Source organism: Dromiciops gliroides, chromosome 1 (assembly GCF_019393635.1).
Source record: "Dromiciops gliroides isolate mDroGli1 chromosome 1, mDroGli1.pri, whole genome shotgun sequence".
Classification (NCBI taxonomy): Eukaryota; Metazoa; Chordata; class Mammalia; order Microbiotheria; family Microbiotheriidae; genus Dromiciops; species Dromiciops gliroides.
In genome coordinates this window covers 479466203-479486768 of record NC_057861.1, presented here as the reverse complement: position 1 = coordinate 479486768, position 20566 = coordinate 479466203, and the positions used below count along the sequence as shown (strand labels likewise).

The 20566-nt window shown below is 40.7% G+C and overlaps 1 protein-coding gene across 4 annotated transcripts in view; it reads left to right on the top strand.

The window, feature by feature from the left end:
* Positions 1-1369: 1369 nt before the first annotated feature.
* Positions 1370-20566, top strand: part of MACIR (macrophage immunometabolism regulator) — a 36080-nt gene continuing 16883 nt past the window's right edge. For 2 of the 4 annotated variants that reach the window (XM_043978743.1, XM_043978744.1), the window contains exons 1-2: positions 1370-1587; positions 12626-12715. The gene's annotated coding sequence lies outside the window, so the exon portion shown is untranslated. Of the gene's footprint in view, positions 1588-2307; positions 2670-12625; positions 12716-20566 lie in introns of those variants that run through there. The other 2 variants (XM_043978746.1, XM_043978745.1) reach the window with 2 other exon arrangements.

Here is a 20566-nt window from a genome sequence, read left to right as displayed (position 1 = left end):
GCTTTGTTTTGTGCAAAACCTTTTAAATTTCATGTAATCCATTTTACATCCTGCAAATGCTTTCAGGGTAGGGAGATAGAATGCCAGGCCTGGAGTCAGGAAGACTCATCTTCCTAAGTTCAAATCTGGCCTCGGATCACACAGCTAGCAAGTGTCTAAGTCACTTATCCCTTTTTGTATCAGTTTCCTCATCTGTAAAGAGATATGGAGAAGCAAATAGCAAACTACTCCAGTATCTTTGCCAAGAAAACCCCAAATGGTGGTCATAAAGAATTTTACACAACTGAACAACAACAATGCTCTCTATCTCTTTTGCTTGTTCATAAATTCTTCTCTTATCCATAGATATGACAGGTAAAATACTCCATGCTTATGATAATACCCTTTATGTACAAATCATGTACCTATTTTGACCTTACCTCAGTATATGGTGTGGGATGTTGGACTTTACCTAATTTCTTCCAAACTGCTTTCCAGTTTTCCAGGCAATTTTTGTCAAATAGTGATTTCTTGTGAAGGAGCATATTTTTCCACAAATTGTTCAATGGAAAAAGTTTACATAGTGGTTAATGTTTCTTGATAACAAAAACTCTGCTTCTTAGCACTTTTTGGCCATCCTGTCATTTCACCATTGTCAATGAAAAGGGACATTATTATTTTTTTCTTCCTCCATGGGTTTCTTGGTCCCTGTCCTCAAGGAGCTCACATTCCAATGTGTCAGTTACTGACCAGCCTCCCATTTCTGGAATTCTCTCCCTCCTCATCTCTGCCTCCTGGCTTTCCTAGGTTCCTTCAAGTATCAGCTAAAATCCTACCTTCTACAAGAAATCTTTATCTCCCTTAATGCTATTTTTCCTTTTGTTGCTTATCTCTTGGTTAATCCCGTCTATATCTTGTTTGGACATAGCTTTTTGCAGGCAAAAGATAAACCCTGCTCTCTAGGAGCTCACTATCTTTTGCCTGTCCTCCCCTTCCCCCTCCCCCATTTCCAGCGTTTAGCACGAAGCCTGGCACATAGTAGGCGTTTAATAAGTGCTTGACGACGTGACCTTGGGTAAATCACTTCATTCTGAGCTCAGTTTCCTCATGTTGCCTGTAGAAGGAGGGTTTGGGATTAAATGACCCACCAAGATCCCTTCCAACTTTAAATTCTTGACAATGAGCAACACTGGAAGGTGAGATATGAGCACTGAACGTGTTTATCTTTGGGGCAGCTAGGGGGAGAGTTGCAGTTTGGAACTAGGCAAGGGTTGCCACCCTTCCTCCGCACTCCTCCCTTCCCCGGGCTCCCGCTCTTTCCCTCCTAGGTGGCCCCACCCCGCTTCTGTTTTGGGCACGAGGAGGCGGAGCTCGGGGCGCTGACGGGCAGCGCCTCCGCAGCCAGAGGAGGAGGCGGAGACAAGCCCAGGACTGCTGCCGCTGCCGCGGCTGCTGCTGCCGCTTGGCTCAGCTCCTCTTGGGGGCGGGGGGTGGCTGTTCTCCGCCACGCTGCTTGGATCTCGGAGCTCCCGTCTTCCCGTTTCCCCGGCCAGACCCTGCCCTGCCCTGCCAGGAGGGTGCCGCTGGCGCTGGGGCTCCAGGACCCAGGTAGGTGGCACGGGGACCGTGGCGCTTGGAGCTGCCTTTTGTACTGCAGAGAAGGCGGTACGCTTAGGTGCGGGTGCCCTACGCGCCCCCGCGACTCCAACGCGTCCCCTCCCGCAAGCGTAGACCCCAGCTCCTGGGCGGCGGCTGGCTCGGCCCCGGCCTCCCGGGGACTGTTCGCTGCTGCTTGGAGGGATCCCGGGCCGCTGCCGGCCCCGCTCCCGCGGGGAGGCTTCGAACCGGCTCCGGCTCCGGCGCGCGTGAGTGTCTTGGGGGTGGGGCCAAGGGGCCTGTTCCAGCCCCAGGGAGGGCGCGCGGGGGATAGGGACCTGGTCCTGCGGGGATGGGGTTAGGGGGTACTTAGTAAGAGGGAGATTACTGTGTCAGTGGCCCTGGGGTGGGGCTGGAGATGTGTATGTGTGTGCGCGCGCGCGCGCACGTGTGTGTGTGTGTGTGTGTGTGTGTGTGTGTGTGTATATGTACACACACTACCGGGTGTGTACCCTGGGAGTGTGGAATGGTGCTTTTTGAATCTTACCAGCCCTGGGCTTTCCCTCGTTTGAGATCTATGTGTTTGCGTTTGTCTACGCCTTTGGGCCGTGCAAATGCATGCATCCACACTTTTTACGGTCACGCATACACGCCGGTGTGTCCGGGTGTGCAGGGTGTATTTCCGGGGGACCGCTCTGCCGCCTGCTTCGTTTCCCAGCTACACCCGGGTTGCACTTGGTCCCAGCCCCGGAGAGTCAGGGGGAGGGGGAGGGTGACTGTGACTTGTGCGTGGGTGTCTCCCTGTCCTTATCTTGCCCTGCCCCTCCCCTCTCCTGCTCTTCTCTCCTCGCCGTCGTCCTCCCACGGCAAATCTGGGTGTAATTGGGAAGGAGTTTCCATTGCCCTGCCCTTTGCCCTGCCTGGGCACGGGGAGGAGGGCGGAATGGGCCGAGACCTGCTTCCTTAGGCTCTGCCTGCCTTGGAGGGTGATTGTGGGTGGGAGCGCGCGCGGGCCAGAAGCGAAAGTGCGGGAGAGTGGCTGGTGGGGCTCGCAGGTCTTCCTGCCCCTTCTGGACTTCGGGTTACCTCGGAAGGTGAGAAAGGGCTTGGGAGGAAGAAGCAGTGGGAGGCTAAGGGGACACAGACCGCCTTGTGCTGCCGTCCCCATTGTCAAGACTGCCAAACTCTCTGTAGTGGTAGAGCCTAAATATCACCGCCAGGATGGAGAAAGAGACTGAGAGTAGCAGGTTGGTCAGGGAATCCCCCTTCTGATGCTCTCCCTGTCCTCTCCTCAGCCCAGCATTCTCAAGGACCTCTCTCTTCCTTTCCCACCCCAGCTTGCTCGCGGCCCCAGTTGATCTCTTTCAGCCTCAGTGATTCAATGCTTTTTTTTCTCACCCTTCTTTTTAATGTGCCATGTGAGGGGTGGTTAAGTAAAGAAGGACAAGGGCTGGTAACTTTTCAGTCATTTGAGAGGGAGAAGGAAGAATCCTTGAGGTGGCATTTATAGCAGCATCCAATGAAGCTGTTTTACCTGAGCTGAAAAGACAGCTTTCGTGCAAAGCATTCGTGGCACTTCAACAAGCCTAAGTCCCCCCCCCCCCCCAACATGCTGTGGGGTTTGTTGCTGGTGTGTTGTTGTTTTTTAATTTTTTGCCCATAGAGCTCAGAGACAGAAAGTAAAGAGGACGCTTCTCTTCCAGAAGTTTATTACCATTGTTTTGTTTGTTTACAAATTTAAGTATCGTTAGCAAAAAACCCCAAAACCTTATGACTCTGGATTAATTTTGGGATTGTAGTTCTTAAACTAGACTGAATTGTAGCATATATCAGGGTTCACAGTATTTTATGAAACTATATTAATAAATATATTATTTGAAAGAAGAACAAAATTAAATGTGAGCCGAGGTAGTTGTAATTTCTTAAGGTTAGGTGGGCAAAATATTGTTCAGGGATAAAAACCCAAGAGTAAAAATATGTAGGTTATTTGTTGTCTTAAATGAAAATCAGTGTTTTTTATTTAGTATTTTTAGGCATGCTAGTTTGGGACTTATTTTTCGTGTGGCTACACAAGTGAGCTCTTTTAGATACACAATTTGAAGTTATTTTTTTTCCTTTCTGATTTATATATATTCTGATTTATATAAATATATTTTATAAAACAACAAAACAGCAGTGAGGAAAATCTTGAACAGATCTTTTTAAAGTGTAGCACTTTCTGCTCTTTTTGTTTGATAATCAATATAACGTTTTGGTTGTACTTCAGAAGAGATTTATTTGTTAACCAAAAAGACTTCAGACAGACCTGTATTTCCAGTTATTGTCAGTCATGTTTGCAAGTTTCTTGTTCTAAAACAAGGATGATTTCATCAATACTAAAGGCAACATTGGAAACCTAGTTTGTAGTTTTTAACAGCATTTTTAGCAGATAGTGAATGAAACAGTGCTGCACTTTAAATAATTTTAAGGAGCTTGATATTTCAAAATAGTTACTTAGTTTGATATAGAAGTATTTGTTCAAAATATCAAAATGATTGAACGCAAGACTCCTGAAGATTATTGAAAGTGCTTTTTTTCTAATAGATATTCAAATAACTAGTATTAGTATAATAAATTGTGCATTGCCTCTTCAGATATAGATTTTCCAGTGGTAGTTTTGAAGTTAACTTTTTAGAAGGGCAAAATTATTTGCAGAAAAATTTTATCCTAATTAAGCTAGAAACTTACTTTTAAAGTCTAACATACTTAGGGCTTAGAAAAATGCTATATTTGATAGAGCAGAGTGGTTTGAAAATAACAACCATGTATATATGAAGACATTTTTTTTTAAATCAAATGTCAGCATTATTACCTCAGTTGATGTTTTGATCTCCTTTTCACTTGCTTCCAAGTTAACAAAATTTCTCATTAGTCTGAACTAATCTTAGAACTCTTTTAGAACTTAGAACATACTGAGAACGTTAGAATTTATTTTAGAATTCACCTTTAAAGATTTTTAATGACTAATCTTCACAGCCCTTTTGAGTCTTCACAAATACTAATATCAATTTTCATGAAAAGAAATAAAAGTTGTTTTTGCATCTTAAATTATAATTTATGGCTTAGCCTCACAGCTTCTGTACTTAAAAACTCTGTCTTTTTATAAATCTTTAAATAGTAACAGAATTCATTAGCTTATCCTTTTGAGGGTATGTGTGGTGTGTTAGGTACTTGCCTATTTTGAGTACTCTTTTCTGTTAATGTATCCCTATTGATTTCTTAGTGAATGCTTTTTACTTTTTTCTCCTGTTTGTATTTTTAAGCAGATACATACTTAACTCTTTTTGGGGGGGTACAAGGAGGAGGTTCTAAACTTCTCTGTCTTAAAATATAATTTAGCGCCCTGGGTAAGAGCTTCCTGGGTCTTAGGAAGCCCTTGGCAAGTAGGTTATTTTTTTCACCCATTGATCTTGGAGGGATGGATGTCATTCCTTTGTCATCTTTTACTTCTTCACCTGCATTTATGCAGCCTGTCTTGAGTGTAGCATCTATAGCATCTTCTTCTTAGGGAGTTTATACCTTGGCTAGTTCCAGGTCTATATCTTAGCAGATTTCCCCCCAGTTTCCTAATGGGCTTTGTTTGCCTTTTCAGTTCCACCCCCTTTGCCTTCTGTGCTGTTGTTGATGAATTCCTTTTTCAGGAGTCTGGTTGCTTTTTACCATCTTTAGACTTTTCCATTCTTAGCAGTTTCCAGGATAATGTCACAGTGTTTTATGCCTGCTTCCACATGGTTTATGCATGATTTCTTGTAGTTCTGGGCATTAAATCTTATCTGTCTTTCTAGCTTTGCTTTTTTTTCTTCTTCTGTTCAGTATTTTGCCTATTGCTTAAAGGTGCTCTGTTTTCTCCCCCAATGTTGTCTTTGTATCTATGATGGGGTCATAGATGTTAATTTCTAAAGTTCAAAGTAGTTAGTAAAAAAGCTTTATTTTTTAATAGCCTTTGAAATGTGAATTAGTGGAAAGAAAGGGTGTTGGATTTAGGGTCAGAGTGCCTAGGTTCAAATCTTGACTGCCTCTGTTCTCTTGGTCAAGTCACAATAGCTTTATTGGGCCTCAGTTTCTTCATCTATAAAACAAGATTGAAGGAGATCAAAGCTTCTTAAACTGTGGGTCATGACCCCATATGGGGTCATGTAACGGAATGTGGAAGGTCACAAAAAATTTGGCAACAGTAAAAGGTTATGTATATCTATTTTATATACCTCTATCCCAGGGGTCGTGTAAAAATTTCTCTGGGGAAAAGGGTCATGAGTGGAAAAAGTTTAAGAAGCCCTGAACTAGGTGACCTCTGAGTTCCCTTCCAGTTCTGTATGTTATCTTATGATCATGAAATTTTCTCTCCTTTCTGATACTGTCAGATGTTCCTTACTTGTCAATGGGGCTTTTATAACACAAGTTTACTTTTCAGTAGTTAATAAAGGGAAGGGAGTAAACCAGTATTTATAAAGTGCTTATTCTGTGCCAGATGCTTTAGAAATATTTCCTTATTTGATCCACACAACAACCTTGGGAGGCAGGTGCTATTATTATCATCACCATTTTATAGTTTAGATTGTGAGGCTGACATGGGTTAAGTGACTTGCCCAGGGTCACACAACTAGTTAGTGTCTAAGCCTGGATTTGAACTTGGGTTTTCCTAACTCATCTATCCACTGTACCACCTCTGATCAGAGATTAAGAATTCCTGTGACTTTATGGTGTACCTTTACCTACTTACCTTTACCTACTTTTAGAAAGTCACTCTTGGAGAATGTTCATTCTTGTACTCTCCTGTGGTATTTTCAGTAATGTGAAATGTGATCTTTTTAAAATAGCTTGTGTAATGACATATTGCTCAGCATTCAGTTACACAAAAATAATGAGTCATGTCATAAACGAATAAAATGGTGACAAAGTATACAGTGCTCTCTTGGTTTCACCTTGTTGTGTTCTCGTTGATGCTGCATTCTATTTTTAGCTGGGTGAGTGAGTGATAGGTATAATCATAGTTACTATGGTTTATTTACCATGAAATTACTGACCATTCCCTCTGTTGCCATCTGTCCTTAGTTAATAGGGTCCTCTCTGATTCGTCTTCTTTCCTTCCTCAAATTCTAATAAAAGGTCAAGAAATGATTTGAAGTTTAAACACTTTTATAATATTCTTCATAAGCATTTTAAATACTGTTCTTGATAAGTCTGATAAAATAAGTCTCTGAATGAGAATTCAAAATGAATAAGTTTGGTAGTAAAAGATACAACTTTGTAATATATTTTGGAATCACTATTTAAAATTCTAATCCTGGATGCACTCAAGAGATCATACTTATAAGGCTGAAACCAGGGAATTAGGCTAAGGATGACATGGAACTTCTAGAGCAGTAGTGGTTAGGGTCTTTTGTTTGTTCATTTTTCTAGTTTTGTCTTTGATTTGTATTATAATTTGGGGCAATGTATTAGGCTATATAAAAACATGCTTATGACAAACTCCCTTCCTTCCAGGAATTTGTAATCAACAGAAATCTGCAAGGTGTATACTAAGGTAGCATGAGAGCCATTAATAACTACTTGTTTGTTATCAGTTGATATAATGCCATGATGTAAATAACTCAGTTGCGCCCAATGATAAGATGACCTTATATTTGGAAATCTTAGTTCAACAAGCAGTCATTCAATTTTATGATTGTTACTTAAATTTAAATACTAGAAAAAAAGTCATTAGTGGTTTATTATACCAAGGTGCTCTTACACATTGTCTTCCTCTACTAGGAATGTAAATTTTTTGAGGGCAGGGAATAGATTTTGCTCTTTGTATTTGATCTCAGGTACTTAGCATAGTTCCTGGAATATAGCAATTCTTAGCAAATGCTTTTTCATTTGACCATTTCAGAATGTTTATTCACTTTATAAAAGGTTTTTGAATAATAGGCCATTTGTTTTAGAGCTAGAAGGAACCTTAGATTTTATGTAGGTAAAACCCCATATAGAATGCTAATAATAGCTAGCAATTACATAGTGTTTTAAGGTTTGCAAAATGCTTTACAAATATTATCTCATTTGATCCTCACAACAACCTTGTGAACTAGGTGCCATTATTATCCTCATTTTACAGATGGAGAAACTGAGGCAGACAGGGGGTTTAGTGATTTACCACCATAGCAGATAAGTATCTGAGGGAAGATTTGAATTTAGGTTTTCCTGACTTACGGCTAGTATTCTGTCCACTTCAATACCTAGAAGAAAAAACTGAGAACTTTCAAAAGATAGAGCTCCTGGGGCAGCTAGGTGGCTCAGTGGATAAAACACTGGCACTGGATTCAGGAGGATCTGAGTTAAAATCCGACCTCAGACACTTGACACTTACTAGCTGTGTGACCCTGGGCAAGTCACTTAACCTTCATTGCCCTGACCCCCCAAATTAAAAAAAAGAGCTCCTTGAATGCAGTGTTTTGTTTAAAAAAAACCCAACGCAATAAAAACAACCAAATATTGCCCAAAACAAGGCATACTTGTATGTGTATATATGTGTGTTTGTGTGTGTGTGTGTGTGTGTGTGTGTGTATAATCTATTTATCTTTCTATATCTAGTCAAAGGACTCATGATCTCTCCATTAATGAGTATTTGTGATTCAATACAGACCAATTTTTCTTGTAACCAGATTAAGAAAGTCATTCAGTTCTTATTGTGCAACTTTTATCTATATGCCACTAGGTTAGATAGGGAGGATATTAAGATGGATAAGACCTTATTCTTGTTGCCCTCAAGGAGCTTATTATAATCTAGTAGAGAAGATAAATGTTTTCACAAATAACTGCAGTACTAATTAGAATTTCAGTAGAGGCACAAAACGTTATTCGGGTTCTGAAAAGGCCAACCTCACAGCTGGTTGGGCAGGGAATTAGCTTAGTGGCAACTACAGGGAAGAGCTGAGCATTCAAGAATGCAAAAGATTTTAGTGATTGAAAATTGTGGTGAGGGAGAGCCTTCTAAGTATAAGTCTTGGTGACCCATAAAGTACAAGAGGGGAGACAGGGTGAGATGAGGTTGGAGAGGTAGGTTGGCCCTAGAGTATGGAGGGCCTGGCATAAAAGGCTCCATACGCTGTACCATTTAGTTGGGAGGTCATGAAAGGGGAGAGAGGGGATTGGAAAAGCCTCTTGAAGAAGGAGGATTTGAGCTGAGTGTTGAAGGAAGCCAGGAGGCAAAGACAATTTTCTGATCTTATATGATCAGTAGCGAGAGTGCCAAAGTCATTGTATAGTATCAAAAGGCCATAAGTGAGGAGCTGGAAAGAAATTCGGGGGGTAACTGGTGCAACCACTTTGACTTTACATAGGAGGAAACTGAGGCCTAGGGGCTTGCCCTAGATTACATAGAGAGTAAACATCAGAGACAAGATTTGAGCTCTGTATGGAGTCAGAAAGCTGTTTTTTTCTTGTAGCTACTACCTCCAGGGTGCTAATAGAATGTACAGTGGACTTTACTCCATGCACATACTGCAGACAAAATGCCACTCATCAAGCATACCTTACCCTGTTTTGCCCCTGTGGCTTTGCTCTGCCGTGAGTATTCTTGGCTACCATCTCCACTTACCTAAGCCCAGCTCATCCTTCAGGATCCATTTAAATATTATCCCCTTCACAAAACCTTCATGGACCCTTCTTTTCTCCCAACTAGATAGAATGATATTTCTTTTTATATTGTTGAAGTACTTTTTTTATTATTGTTGTTTAGTCACATGCAACACTTTGTGCCTTCATCGACCATAGCATGCCAGGCCCTTCTATCCTCCACTATCTCTCTAATTCTGTCCAAGCTCATGTTTGTTGTTTCCACGATACCTACCTATCCGTCTTATCCTCTGCCATCTCCTTCCCCTTTTGTCTTCAATCTTCTCCAGTGTCAAGGTCTTTTCCATTGAGTCCCATCTTCTCATTATGTGGCCAAATATTTAAGCTTCAGCTTTGGTATTTGACCTTCCAGTGAATAGCCTGAATTATTTTCTTTTAAATGTTGTCTGATTTGATTTCCTCGCTGTCCATGGGACTTTGAAAATCTTCTCCGACACCAACAATTCTAAAGTGTTGATTCTGAGGCTCTCACTTTTACTTATAGTACAATTAACTCTCATAGCCATACATTGCTACTGGAAAAAACAGCTTTGACTGTACAGACCTTTGTCAGCAAGATGATATCTCTGCTTTTTAGTATGCTGTCCTGATTTGCCATAGCTTTCCTTCCAAGGAGCAAGTGTCTTAATTTCATGGCTTGCAGTTGCCATCTGCAGTGATCTTTGAACCTAATAATCTAAAATCTGACCCTGTTTTGTATTCTCCCTCTATTTGCCAGGAAGTGATGAGATCAGTTGCTAAGCTCTTAGTTTTTTTGATGTTAAGTTGTTTTTTCTTTTTTCTTTTTGCTGGGCAATGAGGGTTAAGTTGCCCAGGGTCACACAGAGCTAGTGTCAAGTGTCTGAGGGCAGATTTGAACTCAGGTCCTCCTGAATCCAGGGCCGGTGCTTTATCCGCTGCAACACCTAGCTGCCCCTTGATGTTAAGTTTAAAGCCAGCTTTTCCTTTCCTCTTTCACTTGCATCAAGAGGCTTCTTAATTCCTCTTTACTTTCTGCCATTAGACTGGTATCCTCTGCATATCTGAGATTGTTGATAATTTCTCCCATCAACCTTAATTCTAGCTTTGGCATTTCACATGATGTACTCTGTATAAAAGTGAAATGTATAAGGTGACAATAGTACTTCTTTTGAAATCTTAAACCAGTCAGTTGTTCCATGTTTGGTTCTAACTGCTGCTTCTTGGCCCAATCCAAGTTCCTCAGGAAACAAATAAGATGATCTGTATTCCCATTGTTATATATATATGTGTGTGTGTATGTAAATAGAAGATATGTACAGTTTATTTGGGAGGTCATCTCAGAGGGAAGGAACTAGAAAGGGGAAAGGGGGAGAGTGGAAAAGGCTGCTTGAACAAAGGGAGATTTGAGCTGTGTATTGATGGAGGCAAAGACAAGGAGAGAGAACATTCCAGGCATAGGGAAAGGCTCAGAGTTGAGAGATGGAGTGTTCTGTGAAGAACAAGACCAGTATCACTGGATGCTAGAATAAATGGAAAGGTTTCAAGTGTAAAAAGACTGGAGAAGTAAGAAGGAGTAAAGTTTAAAAACCTAACAGAGGATTTTATATTTAATCTTGGAGTTTACTGAGCAGGGGGTGACATGATCAGACCTGTGCTTTAAAGTTCACTTTGGCAGCTGAGTGGAGGAGAGAATTGAGGCAGGGAAATGAATCGGGAGGAGACTACAGCAGTCCAGGTATGAGGCAATGAGGGCCTGGTGCAGGGTGGTGGCAGTGTGAGTAGAGAGAAGGGAACATAAGTGATTAATGTCGTGAAGATAGAATCAAATTTGGTTTTGTTTTGTTTTATTGAATAATTTTTAGTCATGTCTGACTCTTTGTGACATTTGAGGTTTTCTTGGCAAAGATACTGGAGTGGTTTGCCATTTTTTTCTCTAGCTCATTTTTTTGTTTTTGTTTTTGTTTGAGGCAATTGGGGTTAAGTGACTTGCCCAGGGCCACACAGCTAGTACGTATTAAGTGTCTAAGGCCGGATTTGAACTCAGGTCCTCCTGAATCCAGGGCTGGTGCTCTATCCACTGTGCCACCTAGCTGTCCCTCTCTAACTAATTTTTACAATTGAGGAACTGAGGCAAACAGGGTTAAGTGATTTGCCCACTGTTACCCAGCTAGTGAGTATCTGAAGTCTGATTTGAACTCATGAGGATGATTGCTCCTTAACTGCCCTTATAAAATCAGTAGGACTTGGCAAAGTACAGTACAAGCGTGGAGTCAAGGATGACACCATGTTCTGAGCCTGTGTGACTGTGAAGATTGTGGTCTCTCTTGTAATATGAAAGTTAGAAAAAAGGGAGGGTATGTGTATTAATTATAATAATGAGTTCCTGTTTTGGAGTTGTTGCGTTTGAGATGTCTACAGTATATCCATTTGATATTGGAGACTGGAGTCAGGGATGAATAAATAGATGGTGTGTATGATTGTGTTAAAATTAAATTTCCCCCAGAATGCCCCAGAAACACCTCAAACTCGGCATGTCCAAACAACTTATTACCTTTCCCATAAACCCATCCTCCATGCTTTCCTATTTTTATTGAAAGTATCACCATTCTTTCAACCACACTGGCTCCTAAACTTAGAGTCATCCTTGGTTCCTCTTTTTCCCCATTCTTCTCCACCTCCCCCCCCCCCCCCACTTCTTTTCGAAGTCCCAACATATAACTTTTTTTTTTCTTTTCACTGTTGGCTTTATAACACAACAACAACAAAGTCATTTGTGGTTAGAAAAGTACTTTGCGTAGTTTGGGATGTGTCTTAAACTACTAGGAGGAGATAGATACTTATCTATTTATCTACGCCTTCCTACACACACACATACACACTCACACACACGTGTGTAATATACATAGAGATGGTGGAAAACTTAGCCAGTGCTCTTATGCTTTAAAAAACTATAACTTTCTTATTTCCCAAGTGCTTGACAGTCATTGTTTACTCGTGACAATAATCTCCTATAGGGGATTATAATTGCCTACATTTTACTGGTAAGGGGGAGAGACACAGAAAAGATAATTGTATGAGTCCACAGAAGGATCAGCATGTTAGAGCCAGCATTTAATCTCCAAATTTGAACTCTTATCTTTTTATTTAGACTAGTCAGCCTTTCTGAATATCCACAAGGATTTTTTATAATAGAGCAGGAAAAAGAAGAACTAGCAGTTTAAAACTTTTTGTGTTTTCCTTTAGTTCAACAAAATCAAAACTATTGTAATTGAATGACTCAAATGCTAAATCCTTTATAATTTGTATCCTCTGTTGATTTGTTATAGTCCTGTTATTTTCTTTTGCATTTACAAATTATGTATTACTTTGCAAATTGTAACTTAGAATTTTGGGGGGAGGTTTAAATTAAAGGTTTATTTTTATATTTCATGTTTAGGATCTGGAGAATACCAAGAAAATTAGTATGCCTGTGCTCCCTTGGGACTCGCTGGAAACTGTACTGTGACATCTGCTGGGATTTAATCTGGTGAGCCACATTTTTACCTTTTACTTTGTTAAGTGCTTGAACAAAAACATACCTTATATTTTGTGATAACGCAAATAAAAGTAAAATACTAGGTATTATTGCAAAGTTGTCATACATACACTACTCTGTAGTTTTTAATGAATTGAATGCTTGGGATTGCTGTTTTTTTAACATTCAACATTGTAATTAGTTTGCTTTAATTTTTTTCACTCTGATCTTTCTTTTTCTTTTGATGTGTAATATGTTTGCTTTTTAAATTAGGATAGTGTCTTATGGAACAATATTTCAGAAAACAGCAGTTAGTGATACCGTGACTATTCTTAAGCTTAACATTTTTTAAGGGGGATTAATTTAGGTGGTATTTTAGTAAAAATATTATCCCTTGCTCTTCCAAGCCAAAGTTTTGTGAAATAATTTTGTGTGAAATACTGGTTTTATATAATGATATGCCAAAAGGGTAAGTAAAATCTCAGGGTAAATAGATGATTAAAAGGGTCATCATTCTTAGCCCTTTATACATATATTGGCATTGTAAAGTCATCATGACATAACACATTAAAAATATAGTATACCCCTGTACCCTTTCCATCACGTTAGTGTGTCTGTACCAACATAACTAAAGAGAACTTTTGCAGAAGTGTTAGTTTCTTGACATTATATCAGACTGTTTATTTCAGCTTTCCACTTGACCTGAGTCTTTGCAGGTCATTGCTTAGAACCACTTAGAGGTATTGTCATAATCCTTGAGCAGAGCAGCTTAATAATAAGCCATCACCCAATTAGTTAGCAGCAGAATGTTAAAGAAGAACAAGATATAAAAGCTACTTTGAAATTCCTTTGAAAGGCCTGTATAGCATAACATAATTTTTCATAAAGCATTGAAGATAAAGGAATAAAATTTCATTTAAAAAAAGACAAGAAAGCAATTGGAAATGGAAAACACTCTTATTGGATCTTGTGTGATTGCATTTGGTGTTTGTGACTTGGTATGTGAATTGGCATTGTACTGGAACACCTACCTCCCCCTCCATCCAATCCCAGAAAATGTCAGGCATCTGAAACTCAACAACAAGCATCAACACATGTTTATTGAGTGCCTACTGTATACCAGATACTACGTTAGGTTTGGGGGGGGATACAGGTACAAAAGTTAGTCTCTGCTGTGCTAAAGTAGCTTACATATATAACGGGAATGACACAACAATATCACAGAGAAGTAAATCCGAGGTATATACACTGTAATATCGTCTTTTTTTGGGAGGGCACTAAGAATGGGAAGGGGTATTTCTAATAACCTCAGGCCTCCTAAAGGAGGCTTGGGGCTGTGGCTGGAAGGAAGCTGGGGTTCCAAGAAGCAGAAATGAGCAGGGAAACATTAGGAGTCAAGGTGAGACCCATACAAAGGCATATAGGCAAGAGATGGAAAGCAATGTATGGGGAATAATAAGACCACTTTGGTTGGAAAAAATGTATTTATGAAGGGAACAATGTACAGTTAATCTGGAAAGATAACTTGGAGCCTTATTGTAATGGGTTTTAAATGCCAGATGGAGGAGTTTATGTTTTATCTTAAAAACAATAGGGAGCCACTGAAATGATCAGGAGAGTGACACATAGTTGGCTATTTATTTGCTTTAGGGATATCAATTTGGCAGTGGTGTGGGAGTCACTGGTTAGAGGGAGACCAATTAAGCCATTATAGTTTAGATGAAAAGTGGTGAGAGTCTGAAATGGGTAGATGTTGTAGGAATACAGAGAATGGCATGGGTGCAAGAATTGTTGAAGAGCTGTAATTGACAAAATTTGGAAACTGAATGGATATGAAGGATGAGTGAGAATGAAGAATCAAGGAAGACTCCTAGGTTATGACCCTGGGTGACTGGAAGGATGGTGGAGCCCTTGATGCAAGTTATGAGGAGTAGTGGGGGGGGGGCAGCTAGGTGGCACAGTGGATAAAAGCACCAGCCCTGGATTCAGGAGGACCTGAGTTCAAATGGGACCTCAGACACTTGACACTTACTAGCTGTGTGACCCTGGGCAAGTCACTTAACCCTCATTGCCCTGGGGGAAAAAAAAAGAGGAGTAGTGGGAAAGTTGAGTTTTACTTTGTAAATGTTGACTTTGATATACCTATGGAGTATCTGGGTAGATATGTCTAGCAAGCTGGGGATCTGGACTTTAGAAGGGAGATAAGGACTAGATATATAGTTTTGGGTGCCATCTGTGTGGGGAAAATAATTGAATCCATGGGAACTGATAAGATCACCAAGAGAGAGTATGTAGAAGGAGGAGTGTCCAGGACAGAGCTCTTGGGTACACAAAAGAATGAGAGATGAATTATGATCCTGTAGGGAGAAAGAACCGTGACAGTGCAGTTTCATTAAGTTTCATTAAAACCTAGAGGGAAGAGAGAATCCCAAAGGGGAAAGACTGGTTAATGGTGTTAAGTGTTATAGGATGATGAAAACTTAGAAAAGCCCCATATTTTTAGCAGTAAAGAGATCATAGGTGACCTTGGGAGACAGTAATATAAATCAAGTGGTGGAAATAGAAGCCATATTCCAAGGGGTTGAAAAGTGAGTAGGAGGTAGGAAAGCAGAAGCAAAGAATATTGAGGACATTTTCTAGGAGTTTGGCTATGAAAGGCAGGAGAGATAGAAGATGATAGGTTGATGAAATGCTTGCATCAAGTGAAGGCTCTTTTTTTTTTTTTTTTTTTGGTGAGGCAATTGGGGTTAAGTGACTTGCCTAGGGTCACACATCTAGTAAGTGTAAAGTGTCTGAGGCCAGATTTGAACTCGGGTCCTCCTGACTCCAAGGCCTGTGCTCTATCCACTGCACCACCTAGCTGCCCCAAGTGAAGGTTCTTTAAGGGAGATCTGGGCAAGTTTGAAGGTAGCAGAGAAGCAACCAGTGGATAAGGGAAGGTAGAAAATTGGGGAGAAAGGATGGTTGAAGGAGGGAAGTTTGCTAAAGGAGATGAATGGGGAAGGGAGCAAGGGTACCATTAAAAGGGTTGGTATTGTTGAAGAGAAAAACAACTTCATCTTCTGAGATTGGAGTAAAGATGGAAAGGTCTGGAAGATGAAACACGTGATTTGAAGTATGGAATTGGAGAGGAGAGTGAGCTTAAAATGTATGGCCTAAACTTATTTTAGTAAAGTCTGAGGTGAGATCCTTTTGGAGGTGGTAATATTTGTAGTTGAGAAGAGAAGGTTTAGAACAGCTACTGTGGAGAATGTCTTGGGGTATCCATCATTGAAGCATCAGTGGATTAGCATGCAGCATTGAGGGCTCAGATTAAAATCGTGGTGTGATTCCCCAGAAGGATTTAGCAGCATTTGAATAGGGAAGATAAGGTCGGTGGTGGTAATAGTGTAAGACTGGGTTTGGAAAGGCTTGGGCAGTGATGGGATAATGGGTCAAAGGATTCAAAGGTCAAGAAAAATGGGAAGTCGAACTGATTTCTTAAAAGGTCAAGATTTCAATGGTGTGAGAGCTGGAAGGAAAGAAATTGATTGGATGGAGAGATTTCAGAATTTTGGCTTATGGGTGATGACGAGATAAGGGTTTATCCACCTTTGTGTGTAGCTGAGATGGAAGTGAAGTAAATAGTGTCAAATACTGCTGCAGATCATAGGTGTCGAGGGACCTGGAGAGCAAAACTATTTGTGAGGATTCTAAGTTGATAACAAATTGAAGTCCATTAAGTGTAATGTAAGGGCAGATTGTCACTCAGTCAGCAAGCATTTTTTTTTTTTTAAATTTTTGTGCAGGGCAATGAGGGTTAAATGACTTGCCCAGTGTCACACAGCTAGTCAAGTGTCTGAAAGCCAGATTTGAACTCAGGTCCTCCTGAATCCAGGGCTGGTGCTCTATCCACTGCACCACCTAGCTGCCCCCCATTCTATTTTTAAAAAAATTTTTGGTTTTTTGGTGGAGCAATGGGGGTTAAGTGACTTGCCCAGGGTAACACAGCTAGTAAGTGTCAAGTTTCTGAGGCCGGATTTGAACTCAGGTCCTCCTGAATCCAGGGCCCGTGCTTTATCCACTGCGCCACCTAGCTGCCCTACCTTCATTCTATTTTTAACCAACACATTAGACCTCTTCCTGTCATACTCCTTCTATCTCCTAGCAATCCTGGCTTCTTGGTTCCACAGTCCTGGTTCCCTCTTCTGAAGTAGGTGTACTTTCTCTCATAACCCCTGACAGGAGAGGGGGAATGGCAATACTTCCAGGCCCAATTGCCTCACCAAAAACAAACAAACAAACAAAAAAATAGAATGAAGGTTCCATAGGAAAAATAGAAGTTGAGAATTTAATTGGTTAGGAGCCTGGGATGGGGGGGGAGGGGTTTGGGGCGGTCATAGATGAGGGAATGTGGAATGTTACTGAGAACTTGTTTCAGAAGCTTGCAGTTTAGAATCAAGGTTTAGAGTGGAGCCCCAGGGCAGTAGATTATCATATCCTTTCTCTCCACCCCCCCCCCTTTTTTTTTTTTTTTCGGGGCAGTCAGGGTTAAATGACTTGCCCAGGGTCACAAAGCTAGTAAGTGTCAAGTGTCTGAGGCTGGATTTGAACTCAGGTCTTCCTGAATCCAGGGCCGGTGCTTTATCCATGGTGCCACCTAGCTGCCCCCTATCATATCCTTTTGGGCAGTAATGGCAAATTTTATCTTACTGTTTTTTGAGCAAGAAATAGAAAGTGCGATTTTGTGTGTTTGTGTGGGGAGGAGGGGTGGGGAGAGAAGGGAGGGGACAGGACTGGCAAGATGTCCTTCCTGCCTGGCCTCATTGTGTTGAAAAAATAAGGCTCTATTTGAGATTGAAGTGACTTACTCTCCAATCAAGCTAGGATAGCTCTGCCCCTTGCAAGACCCAGAGCTTAGTGAATTCATTTCCCACCAGGCGGGGGTGGTGATGTGTGTGTAGAATTTCTGGAGGGACCCAAGCTTCTCCACTTCTGGAGGTGAGAGATGGATAGCAGAGCAGAGGGCAGGGTGGCTGTGCTCACTAGGCCTCGGTGTCCTGGTGGAATGGCTAGGTAGGAAGAAGCTTGTTATCGTGTTGAGCTGAGGTTTGATTTACACATATACCAATCAGTAACAGGGGCAGTGATGCCCTAAGACATAGACCAAAACTCAGCAAGGACCCAGGGAACCTGGGTTCCTTTCCTGGGCCTTGGATTATTTCTCCTCACTGGGTTTCACCTTTATCATCTATAAAGAGAAGGGATAGACACTGGTTGGTGTGGAAGATGCCTTGCGGGTCTAAATCTAGTGATCCTATAAATAAAGAAGTGGAAAAAGTTTTTGAGTAACCTAAGTAGTTGCTGTAAAGCCTTTTTATTTGTTTTGTAGGAGAAACTCCTCGAGCCTTTCTCTTACTTCATCAGCAGTTCCAGAACATTTTATTTCTTAGCCCAAAAGAGGATTGGAATTTGCTGGTAGTGGGGTAGGGTGGGGTGAGGTCAAGGGAGTAAGTAACATGTGAGTTTTCTACATTTATTGCCTTCATTTCCCTTTCCTGTTACTTTTCAACCCTTTGCATTTTGTCTTCCTACTTCATCAATCAACTGAAATGGTTTTTTTCCAAAGTTACCATCAATCTTTTTTATTTTATGTTAACTCTCCCTCAATCTTTTTTTTTTTTTTTTTTTTGGTGAGGCAGTTGGGGTTAAGTGACTTGCCCAGGGTAACACAGCTAGTAAGTGTCAAGTGTCTGAAGCCGGATTTGAACTCAGGTCCTCCTGAATCCAGGGCCTGTGCTCTATCCACTGTGCCACCTAGCTGCCCCCCCCAACAGTCTTTTAACTGCCAAATCTGATGGACTTTTTTCAACCCTTACAGTTAATCACCATTTGTTACATACCTGCTATGTGCCCAGGACTGTAGTGAGTGCTGGGAATAGGACTGCTTTAAAAAAACCCCCAACAGTCCCTGCCCACAAGGAATTTATAATCAAATAGGGCAAGACAACACAAAAAGAAGCAGAAGAGCAAGCTGGGGAGTAGTCCAAGAAGTCTCAAAGTAGTGTGGTTAGAGGGAAATAAGGTGGTGTCGTTGCTGAGCGCCTTCCTTAAATAGAGGTTTTGGAGTCCTTGGCTTTCTTCATCTATCTGCTGAGGTTGACTATCCTCTCCTTCTGGATACTCTCTTCTCTCTGGGTTTTTGTGACGCTACTTCCTCCTACCTGACTGAACATTCTTTTTCAGTTTCCTTTGCTGGTTCATCATCCATATCCCACCCTGAAAATATGGGTATTCCCCAAGGCACTGTCCTGGCGGGCTCTCTTCTCTTTAAGGTGGTGTAGTCAATAGAGCATTGGACTTAGGGTCAGGAAGACCTGAGTGCAAATCTTGCCTCAAGTACTGTGTGGAGAACCTGGGAAAATCCCTCCTTGGAACTCATTTTCCCCATTTGTAAAATATAAGGAAAACATTAAAGACTAATTATAAGACACTCATTAAGTCAAACTGTTTACTTATTATATATGAATATGTTATCAGTATTCTTAAAACTGTCATCTTTACTAAGGTAGTTTGAAAGAAAGGTTGGGGCTGAGTTGTGTATGATGGAGTGATTCTAAAAAACAAAATTGGATAGGAAAAGGTAAAAAGGAACTATTAGCATAAAAATGGGGCATGAAATGTAAGAACTACTACAGAGGAAGCAGGTAAAGGTGGAAAGCTGGTAATGTTGGGAACTTACTTTCAAATGGATTGAAGAGGAAAAAATGTGTGCATCTAAAAGAGAAGTATTTTGAACTTGTAGAGAGGTGAGAAAACAGGGATAAGGTGGGGGAATGACTTTCAGAAAGATGAATAGATTAAGATATGGGAGAGTAGGAGAGAGGATAAGGGAGGGATTTTGGAATGGTATGTAGATTAAGAATAGGAGGGTGGGGAGAAGATGAGGGAGGGACTCTTAGAGGAATAGATATTATAAGGAATTGGAAGGTAACTGGAAAAGATAAAGTAACAGGGATAGGGTAAAAAGAGAAGCTGAAAAGGAAAATAGTAAAAATTAAATGGAGGGAAATTCACAAATAGTAATTATAACTTTGAATGTTAATGGCATGAACTCACCCATAAAACAGATAGCAGAATGGATTAAAAATCAGAATCCAACAATATGTTATTTATAAGGAACACATTTAAGAATGAGAGATGCACACAATTAAAATGGACAGTTAGAGCAGAATTTATTATGCTTTAGCTGATGCAAAAAAGGGAGGGGTAGCAATTAGGATCCAAATTCAGGAGGAAAGCAGAAAATTGGGGAAAACATTTTTATAGATAGTTTCTCAGATAAAGGTCTCATCTCAAATATATAAAGAAATTTGTCAAATTTATGAAGAATATGAGTCATTTCCCAATGGTCAAAAGATGAGCATGCAGTTTTCCAATGAAGAAATCAAAATAATTTATAGTCATATAAAAAATGCTCTAAATCATTATTGATTAGAGAAATGCAAATTAAAACAACCATGTCATAACATTTTACACATACCAGATAGGCTAAACTGATTGAAGAAGAAAGTGACAATGTTGGAGATGTGGAAAAATTGGGGCATTAATTCGTTTTTGACAGAATTGTGAACTGATCCAACTATTTTGGAGAACAATCTAGAATTATGCCCAAAGAATTATTAAACTGCCTGTACCCTTTGATTCAGCAACACCACCACCAGGTCTGTTTCCAAAGGTGATTAGGGAAAAAGGAAAAGAACCTATGTGTTCTAAAATTTTTATAGCAGCTCTCTTTGTGGTGGCAAAAAACTGGAAATTGCAGGATTACCCATCAATTGGAGAATGGATGAATATGTTGTGTTCTGTGATTGTGATGGAATA